Consider the following 16,718-nt stretch of genomic DNA (forward strand, 5'->3'; position numbering starts at 1 on the left):
AATCCAACAGAGTCCCAGATGCAAACACATATAGGAAGTTCAAGCACAAACAAATAGTTACAGCAAGTAGAATAATTAACAGTTAATCACAAAGGCAAACCACGTACAATATGCACACCCAAACAATGTCACATAAATGCATATGATGCATGCCTGTCCTAGTGGCTAATGATATCATCTGTCGGTTATCAAGCCAACACGACGTGTCCGATAGCTAACATGGGAACAGTCTCTCTGTTGCGCATTAATATCATTAGAGGGAATATGTGCCCTGTCACCATAAGAGGGTATCTGCGCCCTGTCGCCATTAGAGGGTATCTGCGCCCTATCGCCATTAGAGGGTATCAGTGCCCTGTCACCCTTACAACCAGAGAGAAAACACAAGCATACTCACATACAACATTCATCTCAGCCATCCGGCTTAAGTTCACAATTCATTCAATTGCATACATGCATTTATACTCAACCTTGGATCACCATCCATCCCAACCATTCGGCTCACGGTTCAATCCAGAACCAGCCAATTTATCAATAAATACAGCCCTTCGGCTTAAATTCATAATTCATAGTCAGCCATACGGCTCATAACTCATTCGGCAATCAACTGTAACTCAATAGCATACACAACCATACCGGCTCATAACAAAATAGCACTTCCACCATTCAACATCATCAAGTTCATAAGATCGGCATTCAAGGCATAATTCACTTTTTCTCAAATCATTTCACTTTGAAATCGAATTTCAACTCTTTTTAGCCTTGGCTTTAAAGATCTCATTCCTCAAATCATCTCAGGCTCATAGGCCAAATTTACTCAAAGTGAGTTCCCTTTTTAAACAAAGCCACTCTCGACATTCTCTTTCCAAAACTTCCAAAACCTTGGCAAGTTAAGGATTTAATTTAAAATATTCAAAATCACCCATCCAATAACGGGGTTTTATAACAAAAGTTCCTCGGCAGAGTCCCAAGTCTTTAGGGAAGGTCAACATATATCAATTCCTTAAAATTCATTCAAACTCTTAAAATCATAGATTCTCGGTTCAATTAAATTAAATTGAATTTATTATGAAACCGACCATACAAAATCACAAGTTTTCCAACCTGGTCCAAAAATCAACTCGTTTGAAACGGTACCGGTTCATTTAAATCAAACTACTTTTAGGTTTCTTTTTGGAACCCATTTTTCTAACTCTTCCAAAGTGCCTCAAACTTAATTACTCAATCAAAAGTCTAGATTCCTTTAAAATCACTAAAAGATCCTTTTTATATTGAAATCGATATTAGAGCATCATTCTTTCCTTCAGTGATTCAAACAGTAAAAATAGTTCATTTCTAAATAAGCCAAACTCAAGGCATAAGGTTCATTAAATAAATTAAGCTTGAAAATATAAATATTCTCTTAATAAATCAAATAATACAATTTCTCAAATCCAACCCTTTTTAAATAACTTTTCAAACAAGACTAGGATTTTGTAGATATTTCGGTAGTACCTCCCCTAAAACTTGGACTTTTGCCACCTGGTCGGGTCCCAACTAAACCGTTTCTCATTCCTTTTTAACAACTCAAAACCAGAAATCAATTCAAAAGTAAGCTAAATCCAACAGTCGCCTCAGTGGCATATCTCAAGGAAACCATTTCAAAATCAACTCAATATCAATCGATTTAACTCATTTCCAAAGCTTTAAAGAATCGGTTCAGCAGCAAATCATGTATCAAAACCAAGTCAATTGAAGTAAACCTGGCTGAATTCAAAAGTGCATTTGACTTTTCACATCATCAAAATAATTGACTCAATTCAAACCAATCCTTAACGTTTTAAACTCAGATCTTTAAATAATCAACTTCAAAACATTACATTTCACAAAGCCGCACAACAATTCAGCCAAACAAACATCCATAATCATTCAAGATAATCAAATAATACATAAGGCAGATACAATCATGAAATACACAATGTCTCACATCAGTATCCATATGTAATAATTTCAATACATAAAACATAGTTTTTGGAAAGCGCCCCTACCTCGGTAAATCAAAACTATCACCCAACTCGTTAACTGATTCCTTTTTGCTCATCCCGAAATCATCGATAATCCGAACCTCAGCCCTGCTTGCTCTCTCTCTCAAAAGCAGAAACAGCTACAAGCGGCATAAAAAAACCGGATTCGAACTCCTAAAACCATTAACATCGCAATCACTTTTCTACACAGAACAGAACACCAATGCAGGGCTTTCGAAAATCAAACATGCTTACCAAAACGAAGAAAAAACGGTTGAACCGAACAGCGGCTGTCTCCGAACCTGTTTGACGGCAGTTTTAATCGTGACCCGTAATAACCGGAGCTTGACCCTATGATACAAAACCTCAGAATCTCTAGCCAAACATAACAGCATATTGATTTTCAAGAGCTCCGGAATGAAAATGCTTACCGTGAGAAAGGATCAAAGACTGAATCAAACTGCAGAAGCTCCGGTGATGGTTCCGGCGACCACAATAGCTTCTCTGGCAGTGACAATGTAACTTATGACAACCACTTCATTAAATACAACAGTTTCAGTGACAATTTCAGAGTAAAATTGAATTAGCAGAACTAGGAGGAACCAGAAACAGGGCAAGCTCACCAGAACGGCAGTGACCAGAAATTTTGGCGGTGGCAGAGGAAATTCCAGTGGCATAAACTGCAGCAACGGCGCGGATCTCCCCACCTCCAGGGGTGACGTAGGTGGCTTCTGCGGTGGTGGTTTTTCGGCGACGACACCAGCCACAACAAGGATGGTGGCGGTGAGACCCCCACAGCACTAGCGCGGCTTCCCCAATTCTTTCTGTCGCGGTTCACCTCTCCTCCATTCGGGCTTCTCCCTTCAGGCTCACCATGGATGACGAGGGCTCTTATTCTGCGGTGGGGATGACGACGGTGCAAGACCGCGTGCCCCTTTCTCTTCTTCTCTCGCGCCAGTCTCGAAGGATCAACAACGGCAGAGGCGGCGCGAGTTCTCTCTCTGCACGACGCTGATTCCACGCCTCTCTCTTGGTCTTTCGCTCCCTTCTAATCGCAATGAAGATGAACAGCAACTGATGGCGAGGCGCGGTGGTTGGACAGCGGTGCGGAGCTTCAGTGACAGTGACGCGGATGGCATCTCGCAGTGCTGACGGCGACGACGGCGGTGGAGCCCAGCACGCCAGTGCGAATCTCCTTCCTCTCCTCCTCTCTTCTCCCGCGGCCTTATCTTCCCTATTTCCCCATCTTTCTTTCTTTCTTCTTTCTTTCATGAAACACAAAGGGAACTCAGCGTGTTGCCGCTACTGAGAGTAAGGAACGGTTGGGGAGTGTGGCTGAAGGAAACCGGGTCATGGGTTAGGGTTTCTTTTTTTTTAAAAAAAAGGGTTAGGGGCATTTTAGTAATTTCTCTTAAAAATAGGGATAATATAGTAATTAGAAATGAATTCTAATCCAACAATAATAACGTATAAAAATACTATTTGCTTATCAATTTCACACTTTATTTTCAATAAAACTTTCAAATCTAAAAATTAGAAATAATATACTTAATTTCTTTATTTTTCCAAATAGTAGTATTAATATCTTAAAATATAAATTATAAAATTAGATAATAACTATAACTTATTTCAAATTCAATAAATCAAAACTTGCTCTAATTATCTTTAATAAGATATTTTTTGAAATTAAAGCTATAGAAATACTGAATTTGAAATTAGCTAATGATAGACCTTTTTCATAGGTTTTGGGTCTTACATTCTACCCACCTTATAAAAATTTTTGCCCTCAAAAATTGATACAAAACGAAAGAAATTTCATAACAGTTCACCCTTGAACACATTTAAGGAAGAAGCAAAAATATATGTCAACATATAGACATATATACGGTTTTCAAATACTTGGATGGTCGTATGCATAAAGATACAAAGGTAGGAGTATTGTTGCAAAGCGAACATTACAAGGTAGGCTCAATGCAAAAGGTGACATAGGTCAAACATGTGATAGTAAGCAAGGCATTGAAGGTTATAAAACAGGATGAGGTTATGGTGCACGAAATTGTAATGCCAATATCAAAATCAAGATTTCTTACAACCTCGCACAACTAACCAGCAAGTGCACTGGGTCGTCCAAGTAATACCTTACGTGAGTAAGGGTCGAATCCCACGGAGATTGTTGACTTGAAGCAAGCAATGGTTATTTTATTATTCTTAGTCAGGATATCAATTATAATTATCAGTTTGAATTACGAAAAATAAAAGAGCATAAAATAAATAATTGTTACTTAATAATGGAGAATATGTTAGAGTTTTGGAGATGCTTTGTCCTCTGAATCTCTGCAACATACTGCTTTCTTACTTTCAGAATTTGCAAGGCTCCTTCCATGGCAAGCTATATGTAGGGTGTCACCATTGTCAATGGCTACTTCCCATCCTCTCAGTGAAAATGGTCCAAATGCTTTGTCACAGCACGGCTAATCAGCTGTTGGTTCTCGATCATGTCGGAATAGAATCCATTGATTATTTTGCGTTTGTCATCACGCCCAACACTCGCGAGTTTGAAGCTCGTCACAGTCATCCAATCCCAGAATCCTACTCGGAATACCACAGATAAGGTTTAGACTTTCCGGATTCTCATGAATGCCGCCATCAATTCCAGCTTATACCACAGAGATTCTGATTAAGGAATCTAAGAGATACTCATTCAATCTGATGTAAAACAGAGGTGGTTGTCAGGCACACGTTCATGGGGTGAGGAAGGTGATGAGTGTCATGGATCATCACTTCCTTCATAGTGAAGCGCGAATGAACATCTTAGATAGGAACAAGCATATTTGAATGGGAAACAGAAATAATTGCATTAATTCATCGAGACGCTGTAGAGCTCCTCACCCCCAACAATGGGGTTTAGAGACTCATGCTGCCAAAAGGTACACATTTCAGATCTAAAAATGTCATGAGATACAAAATAAGTCTCTAAAAGTTGTTTAAATACTAAACTAGTAACCTAGGTTTACTGAAAATGAGTAAACTAAGATAATTGGTGCAGAAATCCACTTTTGGGGCCCACTTGGTGTGTGCTGGGGCTGAGACTTAAGCTTCTCACGTGCCTGGGCTGTTTCTGGAGTTGAACTCCAGGTTGTAACATGTTTTTGGCATCGAACTCCAACTTGTAACCTGTTTCTGGCACTGGACGCCAGACAGCAGCATGGAACTGGCGTTGAACGCCAGTTTATGTCATCTATCTTCGCGCAAAGTATGGACTATTATATATTACTGGAAAGCCCTGGATGTCTACTTTCCAACCCAATTCAGAGGCGCCAATTGGACTCCTGTAGCTCCAAAAATTCCATTCCGAGTGTAGGGAGGTCAGAATCTAACAGCATCAGCAGTCCTTTTTCAGCCTGAATCAGATTTTTGCTCAACTCCCTCAATTTCATCTAGAAAATACCTGAAATCACAGAAAAACACACAAACTCATAGTAAAGTCCAGAAATATGATTTTTGCTTAAAAACTAATAAAAATCTACTAAAAACTAACTAAAACATAATAAAATCTACATGAAATTACCCCCAAAAAGCGTATAAAATATCCGCTCATCAGGTTACAACGACGTGCTCAACATCTGCACACTAATCTCATCTCAACCTCAAAGCTTCAACCTTCCAACTCAAACAAGCACTTTACAATCCCCATATCCGATCGTAAGCCTAACGATTGCAAACCCATTCGCAAGGAACAAATCACCCACAACTCATAACGTCGTACACCTACCGCTTCAACTTTCGTATACAAATATCACGTCTTAAAGAACTAACGCATCGCGTTACTACGTTTATAGATCGCACGGGACCTCAAAACAATTCTCGAGTCTACTCAGAAGGAAACAAGATTTAGAAAGGAGAGTCAAATGTCAAGGATAGTACTTATAGATTTGAGAGAATGTACCCAACTCTAGATAAACAAGGATGCTCAAGCAATAAAGTTTGCTAGAAACAAATCGATTGACAACTCCAAAGGTAACCCTTGGATCAAAGAAATCCAACAGGACCAATAAGAAGAAAATCAATGCATTAGTTTGAAACAAATTCAAGCTGAGTCGATGAAGTGTGAGGTTTACAGAAGAGAATGTTTCAAACCCAAGACAAAGCTCACAAAACTCAAGAGCATGATTAAAAATGCTTCTGAATACCTTGTTCATAAAAGAATCGAAAACTTGCGGAAAATCACTTCGCAGTTAAAGGAAAAGTTAAGCAACAAACGTTCTTCAAGAGAGTAACAAAAGTATAAACATGGCTTTGCTTTAATGCAAATTCATGTTGAAGTAGATTATGTAGAGTCTTAGAAAAACAAAATGCACACGGGATTGGCTAAGAGCCAAAATATTTCCTCAAATGTTTTAGAAGGATAGTTAGGTGCACAACCTAACCAAAAGCAGTTCATAAAACCTCGGAAGTAACCAAATGCTTGTTAAAAAATTCTCAAAGCCCATATTCAAACAAGCGTGTATAACATTTATAGCGAGGACGAAAGAGGAAGTTAAACTCTTTTTAGAAAAGAAACTCCGAGGTAAAAATTTGCTTACAATTTGGTAAAGGAAATAAGTGGTGCGTTACAAACGGACAAGTTTCCACTAAGCAAGGAAGCTCTTCAAAACTTCATTTAAAATAGCGCATGTCAACTTTAAAACAATTTTGCCAAAAATTGAACAATGGTTTCAATTATAACCAAACAACTGAGAAATAAGTTCGATTTAGAACTTCTTCAAAGAGAATTCAAAACTTCTTTAAAAAGTTTAAAACAAGACTCCAAAAGTGTTCTTGAAATCACCATCTCAGAAGAACATTCAAGAAATTTAAGATGTACTAAAAAGGAGTCAAGCCATGCAGGAAAGGACTTAAACCAAGATAGTTCAAACAAGATCTACTAGGCATGAGACATCAAACAAGCTTTCAATTGATTCAAAAGAATACAAAAGTCATAGAAAAAGACAACCCAATCATTAATAATGAGAGGATAAACGATGTACTATTTTGAAACGAATCAAACTGACTCACATAATAATGAGATTCACAAGCGAGGAAAAACCAAGATCAATGGTAATGCTCACAAGACGTAAAATTTTAGTTAAAAACAAAGTCAAGCATGACATTCATGGAGATGGAAGGCTTAAGAAAGAATTTAATCTATTCATAAGAAGAAAGCTATGAGTCCTACATTTTCAAAAGAATAACAATGGCATCAACAGTGTAGTATGCTAAACCAAACTCAAGTTAAACACAAATTAGGTAAAGTTTACCAACAAAGATTCAACCGGAGTAAAAGCAAAAAAATCCTTTCTTTCCAAAATTTTGGAAAATACCCAAATACATAATCAAATAAGGATGTACATTGGAACTATAGTGAAATTGCTAGAAAGTCAAATTATATTGAAGGTAAGTGCAGTTCCGTAAACCAGTAAAGTACAGGCGAGGTATCAGAAATAAATAGTTTCACATACAGATAAGTATATACCTATTCAACAGCAATTTTTATAAAAATCTCAAAATGGGCTGTAATCACTGTCAAATGAGAGAAAAACTAAATCAACAATTTCTCTAATAATGGACTCGAAATTAGGAGTTAAAATACTCAGCGCATTAAGACAAGTTCAAAGCTATATCAAAGAATACAGAAATCAAGAAGAACTCCAACAAAGCAAGATAATTGCAACAAAGGTTTCAAACAAGCATATGCAATTAAAATCAAACAAGAATGCATATGAATAGAGGAATAGAGTTGAAAAATCAAACTACTTTTCAAAAAAGATTAGCAACCAAGAACTTTGAGTTAGGATATGAGAGAATAGGTCGACTCGAATAGAATTCAAGACACACAACTGAATGGCCTCGAGAAATAGTTTCCAACGTCCCCAAAATCCGCGATCATCTATGATAACCCATTAGTGCTTTCATATATATAAATCACTAGTATTAAGCCGGCCAAACTTAATTCCAAGAATTATGCAATGCAAGACTAACAGTGTTAATCAATAGACCGTCATGTGCATAAAGCTCTAATTCTCGTCATCCGACAAGACCTAATACATGACAAATGCTCAGAGTATGCAATTGAAGCATAGTCGGTCCATTTCGCAGGCTCTACAGGAAGGACTGCTCTGATACCATAATGTAACACCCTAACTACCAAAGATCACGCTTCTGGCTGCGTAACTCTGATAGCTCAGACATTACGACGACACTTATACTATTTAATACTAAAATATGAACCTATTTAAAACTTTAAACCGCAATACCGCTCCCAAAAATACTTTCGTTCGACAAAGTACATCCATAGATACCATACAACTTACAAAAACTCATAAAAAGTACATCCATATATATATATTTCAAGCATTATCCAATACAATTCCTATCCCTCTGACAGAGTACATCAAGATAAAGGCGAGGGTACAATAAATAATAACTAAGGCAATACAGAGCATCTCAACAATAACTAAGTAAACTCTTCGTGACTTCTGCGCCCATATCCTGAAAGGGGAAAAATGTAGGGGGATGAGAACATCATCCTCGGAAGGGTTCTCAGTAGAGGGTTTTTAGGAATTACTATAATAGGATACGTGAAGATAACCGCACCAGTGATTAATAACCGTCTTATGCCTCTTTTCAAAAACAATGGTTTATAATAAAAGTAAAGTCGGAAATATTTTCTAAAAGAGGAACCATTCAATTCTCAAAAACTCAAAAGCCTTTAAGAAAGGTTTAACCATGCTGAACCACATTTGCATTTCATACTTTTCCAAACCAAAAAACACAAAACCGAATCCAATCATCGGTCCATCTCATTTCAACAACGGCCCTAGGCCCAAACAATCCAACCATCAACCAATCACCACAATCCAACAAAGTCCGAGATGCAAACACAGATAGGAAGTTCAAGCACAAACAAACAGTTACAGCAAGTAGAACAATTAGCAGTTAATCACAAAGGCAAATCACGTACAATATGCATACCCAAACAATGTCACATAGATGCACATGATGCATGCCTGTCCTAGTAGCTGATGATATCATCTGTCGGTTATCAAGCCAACCCGACGTGTCCGGTAGCTAACCCGGGCACAGTCTCTCTGTTGCGCATTAATATCATTAGAGGGAATATGTGTCCTGTCACCATTAGAGGGTATCTGCGCCCTGTCACCATTAGAGGGTATCTGCGCCCTGTCGCCATTAGAGGGTATCAGTGCCATGTCACCCTTACAACCAGAGAGAAAACACAAGCATACTCACATACAACATTCATCTCAGCCATCCGGGTTAAATTCACAATTCATTCAATTACATACATGCATTTATACTCAACCATGGATCACCATCCATCTCAGCCATCCGGCTCACGGTTCAATCCAGAACCAGCTAATTTATCAATAAATACAGCCCTTCAGCTTAAATGCATAATTCATAGTCAGCCATATGGCTCATAACTCATTCGGTAATCAGCCGTAACTCAATAACATATACACCCATTCCGGCTCATAACAAAATAGCACTTCCACCATTCAACATCATCAAGTTCATAAGATCGGCATTCAAGCCATAATTCACTTTTTCTCAAATCATTTCACTTTGAAATCGAATTTCAACTCTTTTTAGCCTTGGCTTTAAAGATCTCATTTCTCAAATCATCTCAGGCTCATAGGCCAAATTTACTCAAAGTGAGTTCCCTTTTTAAATAAAGCCACTCTCGACATTCTCTTTCCAAAACTTCCAAAACCTTGGCAAGTTAAGGATTTAATTTAAAACATTCAAAATCACCCATCCAACGATGGGGTTTTATAACAAAGTTCCTCGGCAGAGTCCCAAGTCTTTAGGGAAGGTCAACCTATATCAATTCCTTAAAATTCATTCAAACTCTTAAAATCATAGATTCTTGGTTCAAGTAAATTAAACTGAATTTATTATGAAACCGACCATACGAAATCACAAGTTCCAACCCGGTCCAAAAATTAACTCATTTGAAACGGAACCGGTTCATTTGAATCAAACCACTTCCAGGTTTCTTTTTGGAACCTATTTTTCTAACTCTTCCAAAGTGCCTCAAACTTAATTACTCAATCAAAAGTCTAGATTCCTTTAAAATCACTAAAAGATCCTTTTTATATTGAAATCGGTATTAGAGCATCATTCTTTCCTTCAGTGATTCAAACGGTAAAATAGTTCATTTCTAAATAAGCCGAACTCAACGCATAAGGTTCGTTAAATAAATTAAGGTTGAAAATATAAATTTTCTCTTAATAAATCAAATAATACAATTTCTCAAATCTAACCCTTTTTAAATAACTTTTCAAACAAGACTAGGATTTTGTAGAAATTTCGGCAGCACCTCCCCTAAAACTTGGACTTTTGCAACCCGGTTCGGGTTCCAACTAAACCGTTTCTCATTCCTTTTCAACAGCTCAAAACCAGAAATCAATTCAAAAGCAAGCTAAATCCAACAGTTGCCTCAGTGGCATATCTCAAGGAAACCATTTCAAAATCAACTCAATATCAACCGATTTAACTTATTTCCAAAGATTTAAAGAATCGGTTCAGTAACAAATCATGTATGAAAACTAAGTCAATTGAAGTAAACCTGGCTAAATTCAAAAGTGCATTCAACTTTTCACATCATCAAAATAATTGACTCAATTCAAACCAATCCTCAACGGATTAAACTCAGATTTCAGATCTTTAAAGAATCAACTTCAAAGCATTACATTTCAAAAAGCCGCACAACAATTCAGCCAAACAAACATCCATAATCATTCGAGATAATCAAATAATACATAAGGCAGATACAATCACCAAATACACAATGTCTCACATCAGTATCTGTTCATACCCTGGGTCGAGCTGTTCGACCCAGGATGTTCTACAGAAAAAGCGACGGACCTCTTCAGGTCAGGACAACCCGACCCCTTCTCAAAGAGCTCGGTCAAGTCACAGGAAAGCCCAAATAAAGGGCCTAAATAGAGGAACACGTCCCAAATCCAAGGGTAGCCCAAGCCCGTAGAGATAAAGGCGGTTCCCTTGAAGATAAGATGACCTCACTTGAAGATAAGATAAAGATAAGATAAGATAACTAACTTATCTTATATAAGAAGGTTATTCTACGCTATTATAAATACACTGGAGCACCCAGGTATAACTCATACTCTGATTCTACTCAATACCTGCTTAATACCCTTGCTAACTTAAGCATCGGAGTCCCTTACAGGTACCCCCCACCCTCCGGGGACGAAGGATCAGCATCATCACCAAGTCCAACGAGTCGGACACAGCGACTCCGATCACCATCATCAAGATCAGACTCCGCAGCTCCGACCAGCACAGAAGATCTCATCCAAGATCAACCTCTAGTTTCAGGTATCCCTCGGAACATTGGCGCCGTAACCGGGGAACCTGGGAGTCATCCCAACATCATGGAGGACGACCATGACAATAAGCATGGCTCAGATCTAGAGGATAGAACGCCACACAAAAACGTGGACACTACACCAAAAGATACTCCCCAAATCAACAATAAAGACTCCCCAAACGAGGGAGCCCTGGAGACATTTCAAGACCGGTTAAAACAACTTAAGGAAGACGCTCTACGTCAACGAGAGGCCGAGAAGGATCTACAAAGAAAAATAAGGTGACGCCGGGAATTGGAGAACAAACTCCCAAAACTTGAAGCCGATGTCAAGACTAAAGCCAGCCGATTGATGAGCGGATAATTTGTACGCTTTTTGGCATTGTTTTTAGTATGTTTTAGTTAGTTTTTACTATATTTTTATTATTTTTTAGTTAAAATTCACTTTTTTGGACTTTACTATGAGTTTGTATGTTTTTCTGTGATTTCAGGTATTTTCTGGCTGAAATTGAGGGATTTGAGCAAAAATCTGATTCAGAGACTAAAAAGGACTGCAAATGCTGTTGGATTCTGACCTCCCTGAACTAGAAGTGGATTTTCTGGAGCTACAGAAGCCCAATTGGTGCGCTCTCAACTGCGTTGGAAAGTAGACATCCTCGGCTTTCCAGCAATGTATAATACTCCATACTTTTCCCGAGATTTGATGGCCCAAACAGGCGTTTCAAGTCAGCTCAAGAATTCTGGCGTAAAACGTCGGAACTGGCACAAGAATGGGAGTTAAACGCCCAAACTGGCATAAAAGCTGGCGTTTAACTCCAAGAAGAGTCTCTACACGAAAATGCTTCAATTCTCAGCCCAAGCACACACCAAGTGGGCCCGGAAGTGGATTTTTATGTAATTTACTCATCTTTGTAAACCCTAGGCTACTAGTTCTCTACAAATAGAACCTTTTACTATTGTATTCTCATCTTGGTAGCTATCTTTGAGTAGTCTTATGCTATCTTAGATCATGGGGGCTCGCCTCTCGGCCATGCCTAGACCTTGTTCTTATGTATTTTCAATGGTGGAGTTTCTACACACCATAGATTAAGGTGTGGAGCTCTGCTGTACCTCGAGTATTAATGCAATTACTATTGTTCTTCTATTCAATTTGGCTTATTCTTGTTCTAAGATATCACTTGTTCCTCAACTTGATGAATGTGATGATCCGTGACATTCATCATCATTCTCACCTATGAACGTGTGCCTGACAACCACCTCCGTTCTACCTTAGATTGAGTGGATATCTCTTGGATCCCTTAATCGGAATCTTCGTGGTATAAGCTAGAATTGATGGCGGCATTCAAGAGAATCCGGAATGTCTAAACCTTGTCTGTGGTATTCTGAGTAGGATTCAAGGATTGAATGACTGTGACGAGCTTCAAACTCGCAATTGTGGGGCGTTAGTGACAGACACAAAAGAATCATTGGATTCTATTCCGACATGATCAAGAACTGACAGCTGAATAGCCGTGCTGTGACAGAGCGCGTTGTACATTTTCACTGAGAGGATGGGAGGTAGCCATTGACAACGGTGAAACCCTACATACAACTTGCCATGGAAAGGAGTAAGAAGGATTGGATGAAGACAGTAGGAAAGCAGAGAGACGGAAGGGACAAAGCATCTCCATACGCTTATCTGAAATTCTCACCAATGAATTACATAAGTATCTCTATCTTTATTTTATGCTTTATTCATAAATCATTTATAACCATTTGAATCTGCCTGACTGAGATTTACAAGATGACCATAGCTTGCTTCATACCAACAATCTCCGTGGGATCGACCCTTACTCACGTAAGGTTTATTACTTGGACGACCCAGTGCACTTGCTGGTTAGTTGTGCGAAGTTGTGATAAAAAGTTGAGATTGCAATTGTGCGTACCGTGTTGATGGCGCCATTGATGATCACAATTTCTTGCACCAAGTTTTTGGCACCGTTGCCGGGGATTGTTTGAGTTTGGACAACTGACGGTTCATCTTGTTGCTTAGATTAGGTATTTTTCAGAATTTTTAAGAATGAATTCTAGTGTTTCAAGGTGATGTTCTTATCATCACCAAAGCTGATTAATCTTCATCAATTTAGCTCTTGAATGCAATGTCCTGCTGAAGCTTGGCTAGCCATGTCTAATTCCTTTAGAATAAAGCTTTAGACTAACTTTGCATGATTCCTGGAATTCTTATTGAAAATTTTGAATCTCTTTATTTTCTTCTCCATATAATTTTTGAAAAAAAAAACAAAAAAATTACAAAATCATAAAAATCAAAATTATTTCGTGTTTGAGTCTAGTGTCTCATTTTAAGTTTGGTGTCAATTGCATGTTTCTGTACTTCTTGCATTTATCATGTGTCTTCATTGATCTTTATGTTGTTCTTGATGATTTACTTGCTCTAATCTTTAAATTATCTTGTTTTGTGTGTTTTGTTGTTTCTCATATGCATTCTCAATTTGTTAGTGTCAGTAGTATACAAACTTCTAAGTTTGGTGCCTTGCATGCATTGTTTATTTGATTTTAGTTACATTTTGATTTTTTCTCATCATTAAAAATCCAAAAAATTTTTAATTTGTGTCTTTTCAAGTCAATAATGCAGAGAATTAAAGATTCAGAACATACAGTAGAGAAATTACACAGAAAAAGCTGGGCGTTCAAAATGCCCAATAAGGAAGGAAAACTGGCGTTTAAACGCCAGCCAGGGTACCTGGCTGGGGGTTTAACACCCAAAAGGGTAGCATTTTGGGCGTTAAACGCCAGAATAGATGCCATTCTGGGCGTTTAACGCCAGGATGGCACAAGAGGGAAGATTTTGTTTTTAATTCAAATTTTTTTCAAGTTTTCAAAATTTTTCAAAATCAAATCTTTTTCAAATCATATCTTTTCAATCATATATTTTCAAAATCAATTTCTTTCCAATTTCAAAAATACTTGCTAACAATTAATGATTTGATTCAACATTTCAAGTATGTTGCCTTTTCTGTTGAGAAAGGTTTAATGTTTGAATCATATCTTTTCTTGTTAGCCAAGTCATTGATTTTAAAAATCAAATATTTTTAAATTATTTTTCAATCATATCTTCTCAATCATATCTTTTTAAAACCATAACTTTTCAATTATATCTTTTTAATTACATCCTTTTCAGAATAGTTTTCAATCATATCTTTTTGATTTCTAATTTCAAATTCTTTTTCAAAAAAAAAACACATTATCTCTTTCCCAATCATATTTTTCAAAAATCATTCTTCATTTTTTCAAAATATTTTTAAAATCTTTTTAACTTATTTTCGAAAATTCTTCCCTTCTTCTCATATCCTAATTCTTCTACCTCCTCCTTTTATTCCTCTGACACCTCAAAGAATCTCTATACTGTGATATAGAGGATTCCATATTTTCTTGTTCTCTTCTCTTTCATGTGAGCAGGAGCAAAGACAAAGGCATTCTTGTTAAGGCTGACCCTGAACCTGAAAGGACCTTAAAGCGAAAGCTAAGAGAAGCTAAAGCACAACTCTCTGTAGAGGACCTAACAGAATTCTTCAAAGAAGAAGACATGGCAGCCGAAAACAACAACAATGCCAACAATGCAAGGAAGGTGCTGGGTGACTTTACTGCACCTACTCCCGACTTCTATGGAAGAAGCATCTCTATCCCTGCCATTGGAGCAAACAATTTTGAGCTTAAGCCTCAATTAGTTTCTCTAATGCAACAGAATTGCAAGTTCCATGGACTTCCATTGGAAGATCCTCATCAGTTTTTAGCTGAATTCTTGCAAATCTGTGACACTGTCAAGACCAATGGGGTTGACCCTGAGGTCTACAAACTTATGCTATTCCCTTTTGCTGTAAGAGACAGAGCTAGAATATGGTTGGACTCACAACCTAAAGAAATCCTGAACTCTTGGAAAAAGCTAGTCAATGCCTTCTTGGCAAAGTTCTTTCCACCTCAAAGGTTGAGTAAGCTTAGAGTGGAAGTCCAAACCTTCAGACAGAAGGAAGGTGAATCCCTCTATGAAGCTTGGGAAAGATACAAATAATTGATCAGAAAGTGTCCCTCTGACATGCTTTCTGAATGAAGCATCATAGGTATCTTCTATGATGGTCTGTCTGAAGTGTCCAAGATGTCATTGGATAGCTCTGCTGAAGGATCTCTTCATCTAAAGAAGACTCCTGCAGAAGCTCAAGAACTGATTGAAATGGTTGCAAATAACCAATTCATGTACACTTCTGAAAGGAACCCTGTGAACAATGGGACGAATCAGAAGAAAGGAGTTCTTGAGATTGATACTCTGAACGCCATATTGGCTCAGAACAAAATATTGACTCAGCAAGTCAATATGATTTCTCAAAGTCTGTCTGGAATGCAAGCTACACCAGGCAGTACTAAGGATGCTTCATCTGAAGAAGAAGCTTATGATCCTGAGAACCCTTCAATGGAAGAGGTGAATTACATGGGAGAACCCTATGGAAACACCTATAATCCTTCATGGAGAAATCATCCAAATCTCACATGAAAGGATCAACAGAGACCTCAACAAGGTTTCAACAATAATAATGGTGGAAGAAACAGGTTTAGCAATGGCAAGCCTTTTCCATCATCTTCTCAGCAACAGACAGAGAATTCTAAGCAGAACCACTCTGACTTAGCAACCATGGTCTCTGATATGATCAAAACCACTCAAAGTTTCATGACTGAAACAAGGTCCTCCATTAGAAACTTGGAGGCACAAGTAGATCAGCTGAGTAAGAAAGTTACTGAACTCCCTCCTAGTTCTCTTCCAAGCAATACATAAGAGAATCCAAAAGGAGAGTGCAAGGCTATCAACATGGCCGAATTTGGAGAGAAGGAAGAGGCAGTGAATGCCACTGAGGAATACCTCAACGGACGTCCACTGGCCTCCAATGAGTTCCCTAATGAGGAACCATGGGAATCTGAGGCTCACACTGAGACAATAGAGATTCCATTGGATTTACTTCTGCCATAAATGAGCTCTGATGAGTAATCTTCCTCTGAAGAGGACGAAGATGTCACTGAAGAGCAAGTTGCTAAGTAACTTGGAGCAATCATTAAGCTAAATGACAAGTTATTTGGTAATGAGACTTGGGAGGATGAACCCCCTTTGCTCACCAAAGAACTGGATCACTTGACTAGGCAGAGATTACCTCAAAAGAGATAGGACCCTGGGAAGTTCTCAATACCTTGTACAGTAGGCACCATGACCTTTAAGAAGGCTCTGTGTGACCTAGGGTCAAGCATAAACCTCATGCCTCTCTCTGTAATGGAGAAGCTAGGGATCT

General features: G+C 38.1%; 1 non-coding gene across 1 annotated transcript; it reads right to left on the reverse strand.

Moving 5' to 3' along the window:
- Positions 1 to 15,379: 15,379 nt before the first annotated feature.
- LOC112713490 (small nucleolar RNA R71) lies at positions 15,380 to 15,487 on the reverse strand. The gene has a single exon (XR_003158463.1). It is a non-coding gene; the product is annotated as a small nucleolar RNA R71 (small nucleolar RNA).
- Positions 15,488 to 16,718: the final 1,231 nt, after the last annotated feature.

The sequence above is a fragment of the Arachis hypogaea genome, chromosome 9 (assembly GCF_003086295.3).
Source record: "Arachis hypogaea cultivar Tifrunner chromosome 9, arahy.Tifrunner.gnm2.J5K5, whole genome shotgun sequence".
Lineage (NCBI taxonomy): Eukaryota > Viridiplantae > Streptophyta > Magnoliopsida > Fabales > Fabaceae > Arachis > Arachis hypogaea.